The sequence below is a fragment of the Desmodus rotundus genome, chromosome 6, assembly GCF_022682495.2.
Source record: "Desmodus rotundus isolate HL8 chromosome 6, HLdesRot8A.1, whole genome shotgun sequence".
In the NCBI taxonomy this organism is placed as follows: Eukaryota; Metazoa; Chordata; class Mammalia; order Chiroptera; family Phyllostomidae; genus Desmodus; species Desmodus rotundus.
Window position 1 is genome coordinate 143,611,140 of NC_071392.1, and position 18,679 is coordinate 143,629,818.

At 48.0% G+C, this 18,679-nt stretch overlaps 1 protein-coding gene across 2 annotated transcripts in view; it reads left to right on the plus strand.

Moving 5' to 3' along the window:
- The first annotated feature begins 6,734 nt into the window (after positions 1-6,734).
- Positions 6,735-18,679, plus strand: part of SGCD (sarcoglycan delta) — a 775,801-nt gene continuing 763,856 nt past the window's right edge. For both annotated transcript variants that reach the window (XM_045185073.3, XM_045185075.3), the window contains exon 1: positions 6,735-7,411. The gene's annotated coding sequence lies outside the window, so the exon portion shown is untranslated. The remainder of the gene's footprint in view (positions 7,412-18,679) is intronic.

Below are 18,679 nucleotides of genomic sequence, written 5' to 3' on the forward strand. Positions count from 1 at the left end.
TTCAGTGAAAAAATATCATGCATCAAAAACATGTGGATTTACGGCCAAATAGTTTTTATTGTTAGATTCTTTCCTTTACATAACACTTTTTTTTCCCAACCACCAAAACTTGGCATCTATCACATATTTATTCTAAGGATTATAAATATGGAGTAGTTTATTGGTTGTTTACTTACACTTTGGATTGAAGAAAACTGAGGTTTAATCTAGACTCTACCACTTGTCATCTCGAGACTGTGGGCACATTATTAACTTGCCTCACTGTCATTTCTTCATCTTTAGGCAGAGTTGTGACGGGAGCCAGACGAGAAGGTCATGTGGATTCAGTGGCAGCTGCCCGGAACATGGCAACCACCCGGTATCACTGCTGTTGCTCTGTCGCCGTCGCTGCTACTTCTGCTGGGATCTTGTGGCTACTGAAGGCTTGCGCTACTTCTTGAACACCGTGCACTTTCAGCCCTTCTTTTGGAAGCTGCACTGATCTTTTTCACCCAAGCTTGCCTCATAAAGATAGAATAAACACACTTCAGATTCATTCCATTTCTCGCAGCACGACTTGTTCCCTACTCCGAAGAGCATGGTGGAATAGATATTTGCAAAGGTAACCCATGTGTTACAACTCATTGGCTTCCTGTCATTTCTTGTATTACTAATAAGCTCTCACATTTGCTCAGCGCTTTAGCTTTCACATAGTTCCAGCTTTACAGATGTTATCTCATTTGCTTCTTAAAACATCTTTCTGGCATGGGCAGGACATGCTTAGTAGCTCCCGTTTTGGGGGAGGTGAGGAAACTTGCCTATAGTTGGGTGATGGGTAAAGGCAAAGCCCAGGGTTGTGCCAGGTTTTCTGAATCCCAAACAGGGTTCTTTCCAGGAAACAAGGCATAGGATGAGTGTTCAGATAAACATGCCTGGGACATTCATTAGTTCTCCCTATTTCTGGCCCGTCTGTCTGCGCAGGTCCGCGGGTGGCAGGGATATTTAAAAGGGGCTCAGTCACACCTCAGGTTTTTAAACCAGTTGTGATGTCACAAATCCTCATAGTCCCCTGTGACCTCAGTCTCTTCGATGCAAACTACCGTGTGCATACTGAGGGCACCAATACCACTTCCAAAGCATCCGACTGCTCACGTTCAGGAGTGTGGTAGCCACATGTGTGCACTCTTTCTGGGACTCACCATCAGCAGCCTCTCTGCTTCCTATCTCATTCACAGGGCTAATCTCCTAGCAGCTTTGTTGGTCCTGTGACCACACTGTCTTGGTTGTGTCCGATGGTCCAGGGGTGGACATTTAATCAATGTGATACCCTCTCCTGGTAAAAAGACTCAAAGCTGGAGACAGCAAATTAAGAAGTGGCTGTGAAGTGCCTGGGATGGACTTTATCTGCCACAGGAGCAGAGAAGCAGAGAGGTCTTTTACAGCAAGAAAGGGAAGAAGTAGAAGCGTTGCCAGACAACGAGATGGAAGAGCAATACAAAGATAGAGACAGGAAGAAAGAAAAAGAATGTGTGCAGTCTGGCACGATCCCATTCCAGCTCCTAGTCTCTTCCAGAGGCCTTGCTGCATTACTTTCCACGTGTTTGAGTCCCTCGATTATTAAATATTAACTTCCCGCCCCGCCCCCCAAACCAGCTTAGGTTGGTGTCAGTTCCTCTGACAAACTGGGGAACCGTAATTTACATAGTGAGTGAAATTGTTCTGATGCAGAATTTACCCGTGAGCTTCAGCCAATGCAGCTTCCAACAGCAGCGGCTTTAGTGTTCGGGTGTAATGGGCCACCCCTGAGTCCGTGGGTGGATTCTGTGCAGCAAGGGGCACTCAGAGTCTTAGTATCTCCCCTTGATGTGAACAGCCCTTCACAGCATCCCCGGATCTCAGCACGAGGGTGCACTTACCAAATCAGCTATTTCAGCCCTCTGCTCCAATCAGGATTCTGTCCTTCCACCTTCCACCCAGCTTTTGCTCGAAATCTTCCATGGCTGGAAGCAAAGCATAAGAGGGAGACTGTGGAATTAGGAGTAAAACAGGCTTTTGTTGAAAACCTGCTTTGGAACTTTCTAGCCTTACAATCTTAGACAAATTATTAACCCGTGTGTGGGCCTTCCTTTTCTTATTTGCAAGATGGAGATTGATTTTGTTTTTGTTTTTTTTTTTTACTTCATGGATTTTTAAAATGAGGATTTTATGAAATAAAGCATACAAAAACCTGCTGCGGGGCCTAGTCCATAGTAGATACTCAGCAATTTTACCCACTCTCAGCCCTTTCAGGCAATTCATCAATCATTCTTTGCAATGAGTATGGATTCCTACCTGAGTCTATAGCATTCCTAATGCAAAAGCAAAGTGTAACAGGCAGTCACAGTGACTGGGCCTGAGAGCCTGAGCCCCAGCCCTAGGCCTGTGGCTTTCTTACTCCTCCTGTGATAACGTCCATGGGCTCCTTTAAAATGAGGATTTGCGCTAGCGGACCTTTGAACGCTCTTAGCAGTATGAAATATTGTGACTCTAGTATTCACACTTTAGGTTCTGACTTTATAGTAAATAAGTCGTAGTACTCTCCACTCTCAAGTTTTGTTGGTTCTGAATAACAGCATTTTGTATTCTTTGTGTCATCTATCTTGTGGCAGGGAGATTACTGCCTCCAAAAGGAGTCGTTTTGAATTTTGGAGAGAGATAATTGCCAAGTATCTCTGTGTACTCAGAAAAAAATCTGCCTCATATCAAGTAATTCATCTTCGTCCTTCCCTCCCCTCGGTCAGCGGCCCTGGTGCTAGGAGGACAGGGGTAAGAGAAGCTGTGTTCTTCATGTCGGGTTTAAACTAACTCATCTTAGTCATTTTGTCATTTCTTTTCCTCCTGTGATTGTTACAGGACAGACTGGAGGGGGCAGCGGGGAATGATATGCTATTACCAAATGGACCCACTCTTGTACTCTGGGGTCCCCCACCCCGTACCAGGTTCGACTTGCCCACTGCCAGGGAAAGACGTCTCTCAATGCTAGAGATTGGTGAAAAGGAAAGGGATTATTTATTTAAAAAACTATACAGACTTAGAGTAGTGACGTAATGTCTTCATTCAAATACTAAAGTCCTTTAGAATACCCACAGATGCACACAGTCCCTCCTTCTCCCTCTGCCCAGGCCAAGGTACTATATCTCAGGGAAAAAAGTAGAAGTCCATGGCTCAGGTTCCTGGCTTCATCAGCTGTGTTGCTGCCGTGATCTCCAGGTAATCCAAAGCCATGTGGCATCTTCTCATGGCCTACCAGCAAGAGTCCTTTCACCCCTTTCCTTCCCAGCAAGGTCTCTCTTGCTTCCTAAACCACATGGCAAGAAGGGAGCACCCCAAATCTGCGTGGTCCCAACTATCACCAAAGCTGCATGGTCCCCAAAAAGCCCAGTATGGCTGCCGTGCCTGGGTTTAAATCCCAGTGCCAATCTTCCTCTGCAGCCCCATTTCCAACTCCTCCTACAATCAGTTACACCTACCAGCATTCCCGTATTCTTCCAGCTTTACTGGGCTGCCAGTGTAAGTCCGGGCAGGCATGGCCCCATGGTGTGGAGCCAATCATCTCCAAGCTCTCACACAGGCTCTGTAACCAGGGGGAGTTGCTTCCAGTTACATCCTGGGTTGAAGTCACTCCCATCCGCCTTGGTCAAAGCACGGCCACAGCTATTTAACATATCTATGAAACCAGTTAAAGGTTATAGATATGTTAAATGACCATGCCTGAGGTTAGCTGTAAAGCTGATGCTATGCAAAACAACTCTCAATGGCCCTGCTTCATATGTCCCATCCCCCAGCTCAGACTTGTAGGGGTGAGGACATCCTATATGTATTTTTTCTAATATTTCCTGGACACCTTGAGTTCTGGACCCCATTACAAATCCCTAGTTGCCCCCCCCCCACCCCGCCCCAGCTGCACCCTGTTGCATAATGACCCATGATAACTCTTCATCTGCTTTCCTTCCTACTCAAGTCCTCAAAGTTTGGAATTTTGTCAAATAATAAAGGTGGACTCTATTGGAAGATAAGATTCTGGCTGACAGTGGAACATTTAGGATGCATGATCATGTAAGAAATGATGTTTTCCACTCATAGTCCATTGACATTGCTTCAGGGAATTGGAGTTTTGGCTACCTGTTTTCTTGGCTTAGTCTTTTCCTACACTCCAAATTTCTTTTCCTTCATTCCCAGCCTGCTCCCAAACCCTGGTTTTCATCCATTTATTCATTCATTGATTGATTTGCCCCAGGAATCCTTATTGAGTTACTACTACATACAAAACCCTCTGTTAACTTCTGACTTATATTGCAATGCTAAGAAAATATCCAATCTTGACCTCAAGGAATTCACAGTGTAATACAAGAGGTAAGATACATATATGCAACCAAACCCCCAAATAGAAAGACTTAATAGCACAACTCAGTAGTTTTTAAACCATAAACCTCAGCCCATTAGCAGGCCATGGAATCAATTAGTAGGTCATGACCAGTACTTTTTTTTAATAAAGTAAATTGAATAGAAAATATTGAAGTCAATCACAGATAAGGGTATGTGTTGTTTTGTGAAACTTCTAAGTTATATTTTAGTGTGTGGCAATGCTGTAATACATACATTTTTGCTTTTACTGTGTATGATGGTACTAAAAAGTTTGATGAATACTAGTTTAGGACAGGAACAGATAGAGAAATGCTTCTGAATCTTGTGAAGATGCGGATAGTGGTTCAGTTGGTGCATGAGGCACCTCAGATTCCGTTTCCGGCAAGGCCCCCTGTAACCCTGTTGCTGCATGTCCACATCGGGAGACAACGTTTCCCGTGGAAGACCCGAGGAATCCCCTGAAGCATTTATTGATGACCTCAAGAGTTTCCGAGAACTAAAAACATTTTTCTTTTCCTTTCTGGTTTTTGCTTTTGGTTGATTGATAAAAATCCTAACCTACCCCAGCTTTCTCTAAAGGCTGCTGTTGTCCAGCTCCCAGGTGTTGAATGTTGAAACCAAGGGACAGATATGCTTCAGATGGGTTACTGGGGAAAGCTCCACTGTTGTTTCTGAGGGCTAGCCCCAAATTTCCCATTCTATCTCAGACACACACACCTTTCCTTAGAGTGCCCCCTGCAATTAATGGCAGAGTACTCCCTATGAAGCGGACTTTTAAGAACGGGGACAGAAGGGTTTCATTTGTTTCAGCTTTACCTGCCAACACCCTTCATCAGACTTCCATCACCAGCATCCAGGTAGCTGCCTTGACCTAATGTTTTCTCTGCCTGTACTTCCTGTCCTCTCCCTCCCCCCACCTTTCCTCTTTCTAATCCATCCTGTACTGGGACATAGTGATCATCCTAAAGTGAACCTTCCGTTACTTTTCTTTTACTGCTTAAAACCCTTTGGTGGCCCCCCACTGTCCAGGCCAGCCCTCTGCCCCTGCCAGATGTCCGCTGCCCCTGTAACATGTCCTTCTGCATCTTTCATTTTGACCCCTCTCCCTCTCCTTGGGTCATCTCGCTTTTCCAGGCATCGGAATCCTACCCACTTGTTGAGATTTGGCTTAAATCCCACTTACTTCGTGAAGCCTTGTGTGGAAATCCTGGAGGGAATGAACCTCTCGCCCTTTGCCAATGGCTCGCCACAGTAATGCTGAGCATAATTCGTGTGCTGGCCTGTGGCAGAAGGGGCACCGCACTGGCTGTAGGAGGTCTGACGGACCCACACTGGACGTGTCTGACCAAACTGGAGGTGTGACCTTGGGCGGCCATTTGCCGTCTTTGGGCCTCGGTTTCCCAATTAAGGCAGTAACAAGGTTAGAGACAGAACCTCTAAGAGACCACACAGGGTGCCCATAGTGACTTCTGTTACCTGACAAGTTTCCTTAGGAATCTCATTTCCTGTTTTTGAGATTAAAAAAATAGTAATCACATTTTTTTGTTAGTATTGCACTGTTAACCATCTTTTGAAGTGTCTTCTAATTTTAAAGTTCTCACATGTATTTATTTTGTCTGTCTTATTCCTATCAGGAAGGAGCCCAAGTTTATAGCAGAAGCAAGGAGGCCCAGGGAGGGCCCGCCGGAGCGCACGCAGAGCAGAGACTACAACACCGCTCCTCTCCAGGGAGGGCCAGGTGATCCAGGACAGAGCCTGGCAGCACTCAAGGCGAGTGCTCACTAATTGTTTGTCTATTGATTGGAGGCTGTCAGGCCTGTCCTGCAAGACAACTCATTTTTCCCTGGAAGGAGGAGCTCCTTGGAGTCTGTCCGTTAACGGGAAAAGTGCTTACTCTGGGAGGAAGGCGGGGCAAGCCGGAACAAGCTGTCGCTGGGAATCTGCATATTCCTTCACCACTGTACCCTGGGGAGAGGTGTGGGGGTTCAAGGATACTTGGAAGGTGTCCCTTTGGTGGAGACTCGTGGCTGCCACGGGCAGCTGCTCTGACTGATCCTGTGGAGTGGAGTCCCCCCCACCCCCATCCCCGCCTCTCTCAGGCTCCCTCCTCTCCGCGAAGGGAGGGGGAGCTGGGGGAGGCTAGCACACTAGTCTTCCCGGAGCTGCAGACAGCGTCCCTGCGCCCTCCGGAGCCTCCCGGCGGCTTTCCCTCGGCAGCCCGGTGTGCGGGCTCTCCCCGCCACCCCCACCCGCGGCTCCGGCTCGCCCTAGGTCCCTCCCTCAGCCCGGCCCGCCAGAGCGCGCACTCGGGGGCTCCGGCACGTGGGCGCGTGGGCGCGCGGGAGGCGGCGGCCGCTCCTGCCGCTGCCGGAGCCCAAGCCCCAGCCAGCGAAATCGCCCTCCATGCTGCGGGCTCTGCGGCCGCCTTCTGCTCAGCTTGTAGCCCAAGCCCAGCCCGGCAAGCCAGCAAAGCAGCGGAGGAGAGGAAGACACTGCCAGGAGGAGGGGCGCGGCAGACGGGGGCGAGCCGGACTCTGAGTAAGGGGCGTCCGCAATCGGGAGGAAGCCCTGCTCTCGCTCGGTTTCTGCTCCTGCCGCTGCCCGAGGTTCCAGGCAGCGTGATGCCCCTGCGCTTCTAGGCGGCAGCCAGCGAAGGCTTCCCGCAGCCGCTTGGCCCACATCGGCTTCAATTTCGTGGGCAAGTCCCTTGTCTATCCCGACGCGCCCGGCCACTCGAGCCTGAGCGAGCGCGAAGTCCAAAGTCCGCCCCCAGCGCCTCCAACTTCCCTGGGAGCCCCTTTCCCCGCAGCAGCCTGCGCCAGCCCTGGGAGCAATGCGCCCCCAGCCGGGCGATACGCCCTCTGCCAACTCGCCACCCATGGGATTGACTGCCCTCGGCTGCCCTGCTTGGAGCGCGTAGCCTTCGCCGCGTGGCCAGGGAGAGGAGCAAGACATCCGAGGCGGTTCAAGGATCCTTTGCGGGTCAGTCTGCTGGGGTCCCCTGCGGGGGCAGCGTCAATACCCAGCGGTGAGTAGCCTGCTTGTAAGAGTCCTTTACCCCGCCCTCTCCCAAGCTAGGAGCTTGCAGAGGTGGCTGGGAGACAGGAGAAAGTTGAGTCTCCTTGCACCTATCCTGGGATTGGGCAGCTAGCTGAACGTAACGTTTGTTCCCACTAAGCCAGTTAGTTGTCTTTTGGGCTTCCCCGAATGCCTCTAATTCCAAACCAGGGACGGAGATCCCTTCCACTAGGGCAGACCACTGACCGTACCCCACCCACCTACCATTTGGGGCTTGTCAGCCACCCCCACGTTAAGCAGGCACCCAGCTTAAGCGCTTGGAGATCCGCAGCCACCTGGGTGCGCTCGGAGATCATGGGCAGCCTGGGACCCTAGGGGAGGCTAAGTGCGCTTCATCGAAGATAAGCGACTGGTCAAATACTAAGGAAGTGTGTACGTGTGTGATCGCGAGCAGGAAAGGTAGCCATAGGAGGAGGCGCGAGTGCAATTTATCTGTTGCTGATGGATTAGGTGCCCCTGGGTGCCCAGCTCCAAGGTGCAGGTTTGGGGGCGCATGATCTAGGGCTGCCGGACAGAGTCCAACAGGTGGCCTGCTCTGGCTTCCTGTGGCTGGCATGGGGACGGGAACCACTCTCTCTCCCGGGCCCAGGCTGCTGCTGCCTTCTAGGGGTGTATCTGAACACGGGTAAGGAAATGCGCTCTCTGCTCTCAGTCCTGATTTGGGGTGAGTGTGTGAGGCATCCAAATGCCTCCTGTTGGAAAACAGTGGCATCATTGTGTATCTGACTGAGGTTTCAACTTGCAGGCAACTGAGGGGCTATTCAGCTGCAGCGTCGCGGACTTGGCTGGTCCTCAGATGCAAGCTCCAGCCTTCTTCAAGGTCCCTGGTGGCGGGTATTCCAGCTCCCTGGGCTGGGCTCCTAGCCAGACCTCAGCATTTTGCCTCTCTGTATTCCACCAAGGGGAGGGGAGTTGCTGGAGTACCAGGCGCTGTGGCCTGAGTTTATTCTTCTTTACGTGCCTCTTGCACTTTTATCCTGAGACTCAGATGAAGGGGTGAGTGTGTGTATGTGGGAAGCATGTGTACATATATGTGCACACTTGAGTGTGGGGACTGGTTGAGCTTGAAAGCTGGGCGGAAAGAGACCAGAGAGAGACAAAGTTCTGCGCCTGCCCACGGAGATTCGAATTGGGAGAGGGAGTGGCTGCACTTTGAAAAAGTTTCTTCTGAACTTGCCATCCTTAGGTAATTTTGAGTGTGCAAAATACCCTGGGCCCTAGATGTGGTGGCACTCCAAAGTGGCACCTTTCAAGGTCTGCTGCGTAATTTCTCCATCCCCGCATTCGCCCACCTGTGTGTGGACGTGGGGACAGTTACCCCTGCCCAGGGCAGAAGCTCCCGTATCTCTGTACAGAAAGTACTTAGAGATGGGTGTCAGGTTGGAATGGAGCAGCAGCTGGGGACGTGTGTGGGGAGGCTGTGGGGGAGTTATCTGGAAGCTTCATGTGTAGAAGCAGTCCGCTTGTACTTAGATGCTCTGTTCCAAGGAGGTGTGTGGCTTTGACGAGACAGATGAAATTTTGAGATGCTAAATCTTTCTCCACACCCCCTTGGTGCCACGACGCCACTGCGTCCCCTTGGTGCAGCACGCAGTTTGTACTAGGGAAAAAAAGTGATGGACACTCCAAAATGCAAGAGACCCTCCACTGCTAGGGCTTGGCCCAGCTGCTTCGCCCCCACGGGAGGCTCTGGGTACTAGAACTGTTTGGCTTCAGTCTTTCCAGTGTGTGACTTGCTGCTGTGTCTTTCCAGCCCTGGTTTAGTTTCCTCCCCACCAGAGACCTGCATCACCAGGGTCCTCTGGCAGCAGATCACCGGGAAAGTGGGAGTAGTGTGAGTGTCTTGAGTGTCGAGGGCGCTTGCTGATACAGCAGGGGCCACCCACATGCCCGGCCAGAAGCGTGCCCCCAGAGGCTCCTTGTTGGGAGGAGAGCCAGGAGCTGGGGCGTCCAGAGGAGAAATAGGCAGCAAGGTCTTGTGGATGAGAGACACGGGAAGACAGAGACAGGCAGACCATATATAGAGTGAGACAAAGAAGAAAAGCAGGGAGGGTGGGGTGAGTCACAGAAAGACAGAGAGACATGCACACAGAAACCAAAGCGGGCAGGGAGAGAGTTGAATGAGAGTAGGAAAAGTACAGGGTGGAGGGGAAAGAATGAGAGGAAGAGGCATGGGAGAGAGAAGTGGAAGGGAGGGGACAGAAATCTCAAAAAGAGTGTGAGAGAAGAAAGCAAAGGGAAAGGAGTGGGAAGCAGGTGGAGAAGTGGGGGTGCAGCAAAGGTGGGAGAACAGAGGAGGCAGAGGAAGCGGAGTGTGTTTAATCTTTATAAACCACATTGCCATTCTGAGGAAGTCGACAGAATCCACATCCTTAAGTAGCCAGCCCCTGGATAGTGTTTGTTTCTCTGGGGAGTCGTGAATTACGCAGAAATTGGACACCCGCTTGGAGCCCAGCTGCATTGGAGATGACAAGAATGTAAGAAGTTTGGATTCTTGGTAAACGCGCAGATGTACAAGTTTATTGCCTTCTCTGTTTCTTTTTGGGTAAACACAGGACCTGGGAATTGTGAGGGAGGGTTGTTGTATTAACTATATTTGTCAGCGATTCTCTAACCCCTGTTTAGGGACGTATCTGCTGGGTAGCTTCTGAGAAAAGCAAATTACTGAACCCGCTCCCCTGGGAGTCTGATCCAACAGGGACAGGAAGGTGCCACTTTGGAAATCCCAGTAGATTCTAAAGCCGATGGTCTCTGAACCGCACTCTGTTACAACAGAACACACGGAGTAACACCCGTCTCTGATTTGTTCCTGTGTTTCTCCATAAGCTGTGTAGTTCAACGCCCTCTCCGGTATTCCGTCCTCTCCAGAAAAGCTCATTTCTTATGAATTTCTCTTGATAAAAGGACAAGCCCAACGATTGCTCAGCTAGGGTTACCTTTCCGTGAACCTCATTAATCACCATAGCTCCAGAGGACAGCAGACAGCTCTTCTGGATGACCTTGTCAGGGGTGTCCACAACGGACAGGTATTGAGCACTCGGCAGGGTACTGTCCTGGGCATTCTTTATTCTTGGGCCTATTTAATACTTGCAAAAAACTATGCCACAGGCACTACTACTATCATCTGCATTTTATAATTTAGGAAACTGAGACTTAGAGGAATGATGATACTTGTCCCAGAGAAATTATATTAGTTGTCCATGGTCCAGCAAGCAGGGGAGCTGAAATTCGAACCCAGATTTGGTTGATGCAGGGTCTAAGGTCCTAATTACACACCACACTGGCTCCTAATCCTAACAGTCCACTCTAGACTGCTGGAGCCAAAGGTCCTTGGAGATCTTTCCCAGGCATGCTCTCTCCCCACGTTATCAACTGAGGGAAATGAGAAGCAGCTGAAGAAACTGAGAAGTGACTTGCCAGAGGTCCTTCAGCCAGTAGGTGCCAGGACTGGGACAAGTGCCCTGATAGCCTGAGTCTCAGTCTAGCCTTGTCCCCACCACACCAGTGATTATCATGCCTGGCTGACCATCAAGGTCACATGAGCATCTTACTCAAGTTCCTGGACCCCACTGGAGGCTTACTGAATCTTGGGGCAAACAGCCCAGAAGTCTGTATTTTTAGTCTCTGCCCTGAGTCTGCATCTGCACATTATCATTTGCCCCAGTTTTCTGTAGCTCCTGGCATCCGATGCTGTGGATCCCTTCCCGACCGCCTCGGGGGAGCAACGCCAAGCCCTCCTGCTTCCAGCAAAATAAACACACACAGGGTAGTACACTCTGTATGCTGCAGCCCATGCCGATGTAGCACGGGTACGGGAACAAGCTGGGCAACCCAGGGGGAACTCTGAAGGCTCACTGAGAGGTGTAGTAATCACATTGATGTCGTTATACTCGGTTGTCCCTGGGCCGAGTCGGAGAGCATTTAAGACAACATCAGATGCTCCTTCAGTGCGTCCGTGTCAGTGTCTGTACTAATACTTGACACAAAGTCACACCTTGAGCCAGGCCCATGTGCTGCCATATCAAAAGTGTCCAGCTCCCTCTGCCAATTTAGTGGATCTAGCTGTGGCATAAGAAAGACCCCTTACCTCCCCTTCCTTATCACACTTCTGACTCCCTCAGACTATGCAGGTGAGAAGGAGCCATCCCTCACACTCAGTCTCTTTCTGGCCCACTTACATGGTTTTCCCGGTGACTTCAACATCTTTTCCTTTCTATTTCCTTGAATAGTGGCCAAAGGTGCCAGACATCTTGTCCAGCAAACTGTTTTGTCATCTTCGCCTTTTTAGATCCAAATTATTTTCTGAATCTGTTGCTTTTAACCCTGACCTCTTCTTCAAAGATGGTAATTGAGCCGTAGGTAGCTTTGATAAGCAACTGTGATAACATGTGTTTTAAATAATGACAGTTTGTGAATAGATTGCAAACCAAGGAATAACTTACAATGTTCGCATGTTTACTAGACTGGGAACCTTTTGTCGTTCCAGCTAGTGTCCTGGCATGGGGTGGGGGCGGTGAAGTGGTTAAGACTTGGGCTCTGAGTGCAGGCAACTAGGGGTCAATGCCAACCTCCACCTTGCTGTAGCTAGTGTAACCTGGGTCTGGTTATTGAATGTCCCCGAGTCTCCCTTTCTACCCCTGACCACTGAGGAGAAGGGCAGGGTGCCCCTTCCGTGTGCGCGGACCGAAGGCTGAGCACAGTGTCTGTCTGGCACGTGGTAGGTAGTAGGGACTCACCGGCTCGCGGGTACAGCGTGTTTGTGAAACATTTGTCACGGGCTGGGCTCCATTTGACCCAGGATAAAACTGACGTCACGGGAGTTAGGACATTATGCACCTTACCCACTTCAGCCACATCCTAAGTAACTGACTAAGACCTGAGATCCAGATCTGTCCTTTACATGTCCCCCGACTCTCCCTGTGGTGATGGTATCGGTCACTGTTCCTTCCTTACGTGTTAAGACAGAGTGTTGAATATGATTCCTCTTCTGGTTTGTGTTTTCGTTGAACCCATTACTAGCGTGTCAAATAGAATTCTTCTAGCTGAGGGTCTTTTGAATTTGGAGGGATAGTTTTTAGCTGGTTAAGTCACCTCCAAATATTCACTTTTGCTTTTTCTGCAGTTGGGGAGTTTTCCTGGGTCCATCCCCTGCTGCTTTTGCTCGGTTAGCTGTGGCCTGTTTCTAGGGCTCAGCAGACATTGCTTCTGGAAGATCTCCCTTGGCTCCTCTGGGGCTGAGTTACAAGTGTTTGGTGTGTTCCTCCGCACGAGCTGTAGTACTCAGGTCCGTTTACATCTCTGTGTTTGCTACTCAGTCTGTATATAAAGGCTCCTGGAGTTCAGGAACCTGGTCTTAATTGAAGTTGTTTCTGCAGCACCGAGGACAATATGTGACAGACAGAAAAGTCACAAAATACTTTCGAGGGACCAGGTGAAACTTGGAGCTCATTCTAGGTGGCCAAGAAAAAATGGTCATTCAGACATTGGAATCGAAGACCGTGTGGTGTGATGTGTCCCCAGAGGCACCAGTTCTTCATGGGAGAGGAGCCTCGTGGTATCAGCAGTTGTTGATTAACTACGTGGGTAGCTTTGGGCAAGTCCCATTGGGGTGCTGCTTAAGATACAATTAGAAGGGATGTTCTGATGTATAAGTTAATGTGATTTTATCTGTACATTTAATTAGTTGCTCAGAAGGACACTTTTGTTTCTCAGCCCACAAGTTTTCAAAATTAATAGGCTTCTGGAGTTAGAACCAAGGTTAGAGATAAACTAGTTCTATCAGCTTGTATGAGAGGTGAGAAAACTGAGGCTCAGAGAAGGAAAGGGACTTGCCCGAGGTCGCCCAGCAAGTTAGTGCCAGAGCCAGTGTGCGAGCCAGAGGTTTCTGGCTGCTAGCCCAGGACTCTTAATGCACAGCTGAAAGTGATTAACACATCCACGGTGAGCTACTTGTTGCTTTGAAGGCATGTTTGCAAGCCTTCTGCATGTGCACAGCCTGGACTCCGCAAAATTCTGAGATAAAACTCACGCTGAAGAGTAGGGAAGTGGGACTGAAATGCTTTGCTGGTAGGGAAGGCCCACGTGTCAGAGAAGTTGGTGAGAGAGCATCCTGGCAGGTCCTATGTTGGTTGGCAAGGTCTAGCCGGCTTCTGAGGTTCCCAGTCTGCTTTTCAAACAAGGAAACATAGCCAGACAGGTGTCTGCCTTTGATGTTCTTGAGTGAGATTTTTCAAGGAGATTCAGAGATAGATGGAAGTTCATTGCCAAGCCCTTGGCACAGGGTTTTTTTGGCAGAGTAATGGTTCTGCTCACACTTTACTTCTTTAAAGAAAAAATTTATTTATTTATTTTTAGAGAAGGGGGGGGAAGGGAGGGAGAAAGAGAGGGAGAAAAACATCAATGTTAGAAACATAAGTCAGTTGCCTCTCATGTGTGCCCCAAACCCGCACCCAGGCATGTGCCCTCATTGGGAATTAAACCAGTGGACTTTTGCTTTGCGGGATGATGCCAAACCTACTGAGCCACACTAGTCAGGGCAACTTCCCCTTCTGAACGCCTTTTTAGATGGGAAGCAGTGTACTTTGGGACCCCTTTCTCTGCCTCCAGGATGCATCAGAGTCTGACTAAATGGACCAGCCTATATGCCCCTCCAACTCAGAAATGTGTGCAGAGTGCTCTGACGTTGTTAACACGCTGGTTTTCATCACGTGGTGTCAGTGTTATAGAGACAGGAAGACACAGGTCATTGGTGCTATATGTTGTGGATGATCCTTTGGAAACATTATAATCAGTGCTGACGAGGCAGCAGAAATGTCTCAACACAGCACCTCCCCTGCATCCCAGAAGCCTTGCCAGGCCAACCCAGAGTAACAAGACTGTGGTTATTCAAGGCAAGAAGGCACAGATAAGAATGATCTTTGCCTCTCAACCATAACCAGTCTGAGATTATTGGTGCTTGCTATTTTTGATTTGGTGTGTAAGAGTAGGGTACAAGGGAGAGGAACCTGTCTTTTTACCCTGACCACTGGGACAAGTGGCTTGCTTCCCTAGCTTGTCTGCATGCCCCAAATCCCTCCATTGAAGAGTGATTCCTTTGGAATGACTTCCAAGTATGCTTCACATACTTGGAGGTTTTCTCTAGTCTTGTATTTAAGATGCAAAACTTCCCAAGTAGGATATTGTTCAGCTACTTTAGCTGTCTGGACCCAACATCTCACCCCTTACTTCTCATCTTACGGTGCCATTTTGACGCACATCCAGGATAAATACCACCAGCATCAGCACCACCACGCCACCGACTGCTGCTGCTACTGCTAATACTGCCATTCATGGAGAATGTGCTGTGTGCCAACATGGCTCTGAGTTCTTGGTGTGTATTTTCTCATCTCATAGGCCCAGTAACCCAATGTTGCAGTTAGGGGTTGGGGAATGATGCTGAAAAGTGGGGGCAGGGAAAAACCAGAACAGTTAAAAAAACAAAAACAAAAACAAAAACAAAGAGTGGCGGTCTGTGCAGGAAAACAGTGAGAAGCAATGCAGACAGCTGGGGGGAAAGGTGGCATCTCCTCCTTTTCCATTTTCAGACAGCTGGGTCTACAAATAGCATCTTCCGAGAAGGCTGACGAAACGTCACCGAATCCCCCTGTTGTGCGTGGCAGAGCAGGGTTGGAATGAAGACTGTTCTCAATTGCAAGCTTCACTAGGTAATACTGTCTCCACTTGACTTGTAAACCTCTGCGCTGGGCAGGCACTTGGAGAATTTGTCCTGTGGCTTTCACGCCACTGTGGTATATGTTAAGAAGCATATTTCACCCCCTTATCTAATACATAACCACACAGACAGTGAACACAAGGGTTTCTCAAAAACAGCACTTTTACTCTGGGTCATTCATAAATATCTCCTACTCTGCTGTATCCTGTTACCTACTGCACCCAGGTCCCCGTACAGGTAGAACATACTCACGTGTGTAATTGAAACAAAACTTTCAAAAACAATATTTACCCTTACTGTGGGTGATGTTCTCCGATATTTTCTCATTGGGCCACTTCTCTTTTCCCAACCCAGGGGCATTACTCTTAGGTTTAAAGGCATTACCACAAGCTCCAAAAAGAGAGCCTGGTTTCCCCATACTGGGTGTATAAAGAGCCCTTTCTGGGAACTCAGATGACTGCTGGGACAGGGAGGGGGACACAGGATTTTTAAAATATGGTAAATTTTAACTTACTTAGCATCACATATGAAGGGTAAAAACTAAACAGGACACATTGGGAAAAAGCAAGTATTCTTCCACTCCTGACCCCGAGTCCCCAGTTTGCCCATTTTTCTTAAAACACTGTTGTTAGGGTCTTCTGCATTTCTCCTGCCAAACAGGGGTCAGAAAGCATATTCCCATACAAATGACAGCATATGATATGCCCTGTTTCTTAAAATTTAAATGGCACCTCTTGGGGACAGTTAACATAAGTTTTTATTTAGCGCCTCTTTTTCTGAGCTGCGTAATGTGCCCTTTTATGGATGTGCTGGGATTTATGTAGCTGTAGAAGAGTGCAGTGAGTAAGATTCTAAACTCTGGAACTAACTGTGTGTGTGTGTGAGATCAGGGAAGGCCTCACTGAATTGAGCCGAAGTTGTACAAGCTTTCAATAATTCAGCGTTGACCATTGCATGAATTGTTTTCATGCCATGAAACTACCCACAATTATTTTTGAGGATCTTTGTCCCTTCCAGGGATCTTTTATCCCTGGAAGATAAGGGATAAGTAAAGACCATGGTTTTTGTTCTTGAGGAGTGTGGAGGACACGATTTACCCAGGCTGAGAATGATAAATAATCACGTGTGTTTGAGACTTAACGCCATCATTCCATGCAGAAGAGAGAGCAGGTATGAAGGCCCTCAGGTGGAACTGTGAGTTTCGCAGTTGAGAACCAGCAGGGAAGTCAGTGGTGCTTGACATAGGGAAGCGCAGGGGCCCGTGCTCCCCGGGAAAGAGCTGCTTGTCATGAAAAGAAAGTATCCCATCTAAGCTGCCTTGGCCAGGGTCCTTTAGCATATTTAAAGGAGGCTATATGGCTATTTCTAAATTATGAGAAAATAAATTTCATTTTGCCGAGTTCAGGATTTCCCAGTGACCCTGTCTCACATGTCGTGCTGGTGAAGTGAAGGGAAGCACAGAAATGTGCCCAGGGTGCCACCGTTCACTTGTTTCAATTGAGCAGTCTTAGCTTCAGTGCAGGTGCGGCGGTAGCTTAGTTCAGCAGTTGTTCAAGAGCAGACACTTGAGTAAGTGAACTGATTAGGAAGTGAAGTCACTGGTTTGGCTAGTGTAAAACTAATGGAAGAGACTGAGGCAGCTCCGTCCCGATGGTGGGCAGACTGTGGCATTTCTGTGTGACAACGACGTAACATTTCTCAAAGAAGCAAGTTTTAATTTATCAGCTGGGAAATTCCGCACCAGCCAAAATGAGAGGAAGTTTTACACTGAACGCAAAGACACAGGTTGTTTGTTGTTGTTTGCTTGTTTGTTTGTTTGAGAAAGTTAATTGTTTTGTTGGGAGGAGAATGAAATTAAACAGCACGCATAGTTAAAGGCAGTCAATTCTGCCTCCCCACCCTACTCTAAAGAAGCTGCTGTGTGGTTGGTGTTCCCTCCACAGGCTCAGAGAGAGAAAGAGGGGGGACTGGACCCAGATACTTGAAATGTGTTAGTGCATTCCCGTTGAATGACACGTATTTTTAACAACAAAAGTGTCTCTGAGCTCATGGCAAGACGTTTATTTTCATACACCAGAGTGAAGAGAGACATATATCTAAGATCACTTGATTTTGAGGAAATATGTCTATTGCCTGTTTTCTGTGCATTCATTTCTGTTAAGAAAAATATATAGCCATGAAAAACATTTTCAGTCTGGGCGGTTCCTTTTCAGATGCAAAATCATGCCAACTGAAATCCTTTTTGTGCTCAAATTGGGCCTGCCAGGTTAAAAAGAGGGCAGTTGGGATGATAAGATAAACTGGCCCTCGCGTTCAATCTCAACTCATCAAAGCTGCACCAGGATCGACATTTTCGTACAATACAGCCTGATGCTCTGATTACAAATTGGTCGTGAGCCGCTAGACTCTTCATAATTTTACTCGCTAAGGGATAGTGCTGGTGTCATCAAGTCTGTTTGGTTTTGAAACCTGGAGGAGGAAATATATTTCTGGTTCTCATCTCTTGTTAAAGAATGTGATGCAGAGGGAGATTCATACAGAAACAAATACATTTTATTCTATGCCAAATTAAGAGTTTCATCTTCCTTAGAGTCATTGATGATAGTATTTCTCTCCCACTTCGTCCCGGAAGTTCTGCAGAGAAGCTTAAATTGTAGGTTTAAGAAGGGTGTTGAGTATTTATCCTTCTCATTGTTGATTTTACTTGTGATAAATGGATGAATTATTTTGGAAAAGAAGCGATCTATAATTGTATGTCTTTTGGGCTTGTTTTCAAGAATTCTATTTTTAATTCAATTGTATGAACTTCTTTATGCAATGAAATTACCACAATTATATCTTGGTCAAGGACCTTTCGTCCTTGGGGGTCTTGGGAGAATAGAAGACAAGTAAAGACAATGCTTCTGTCCTTGGAAAGCCTAGAGCTGGCATGTACTTACCCAGAGCAGACTGAGAGGGGCAAGCTGTTGCATATAATTAAGACTTATATTGAATGCTATAGACAATGAGTCCACTAGGATTCAGGGAAAGAAGTAATCAGCTAGGAGCAACATAATTGGGTGATATTTCCAATGTGTCATAGGTTAGTGAACAGTTTTATATGATCCTGATTATATCAACTGAACACTTATAATAATAATTAAAAATAATTGTTTTGTACTTTCACTTGGTGGACTGCCTCAGAAGGCCCATGTGCTAGAAAGCACTGAGGTCATGGGTAGATCTAGGTTTCAGCGCATTGCTAGGCTTGGAACAAGTAAGGGAAAACTTCAGTTTCCAGGTACCCAACCACTGCCCCCAAAAGAAAACAAAAACAAACCTTAAACTGAAACCCAAGTGAGCAGTACTAGCAAGGTGCAAGTAGGAAGGACCAGAGTTGTTCTGGTGTAAAGAGACCCAAGGCTCTGTACTTGAGGATCAGCCTGGAGTACGCCAGTTGTGAACTGGAAGGTGTGGAAGCTGAACCTGACTCCGGCATGGTATCGGACCCAGAAGGCGGTCCAAGTG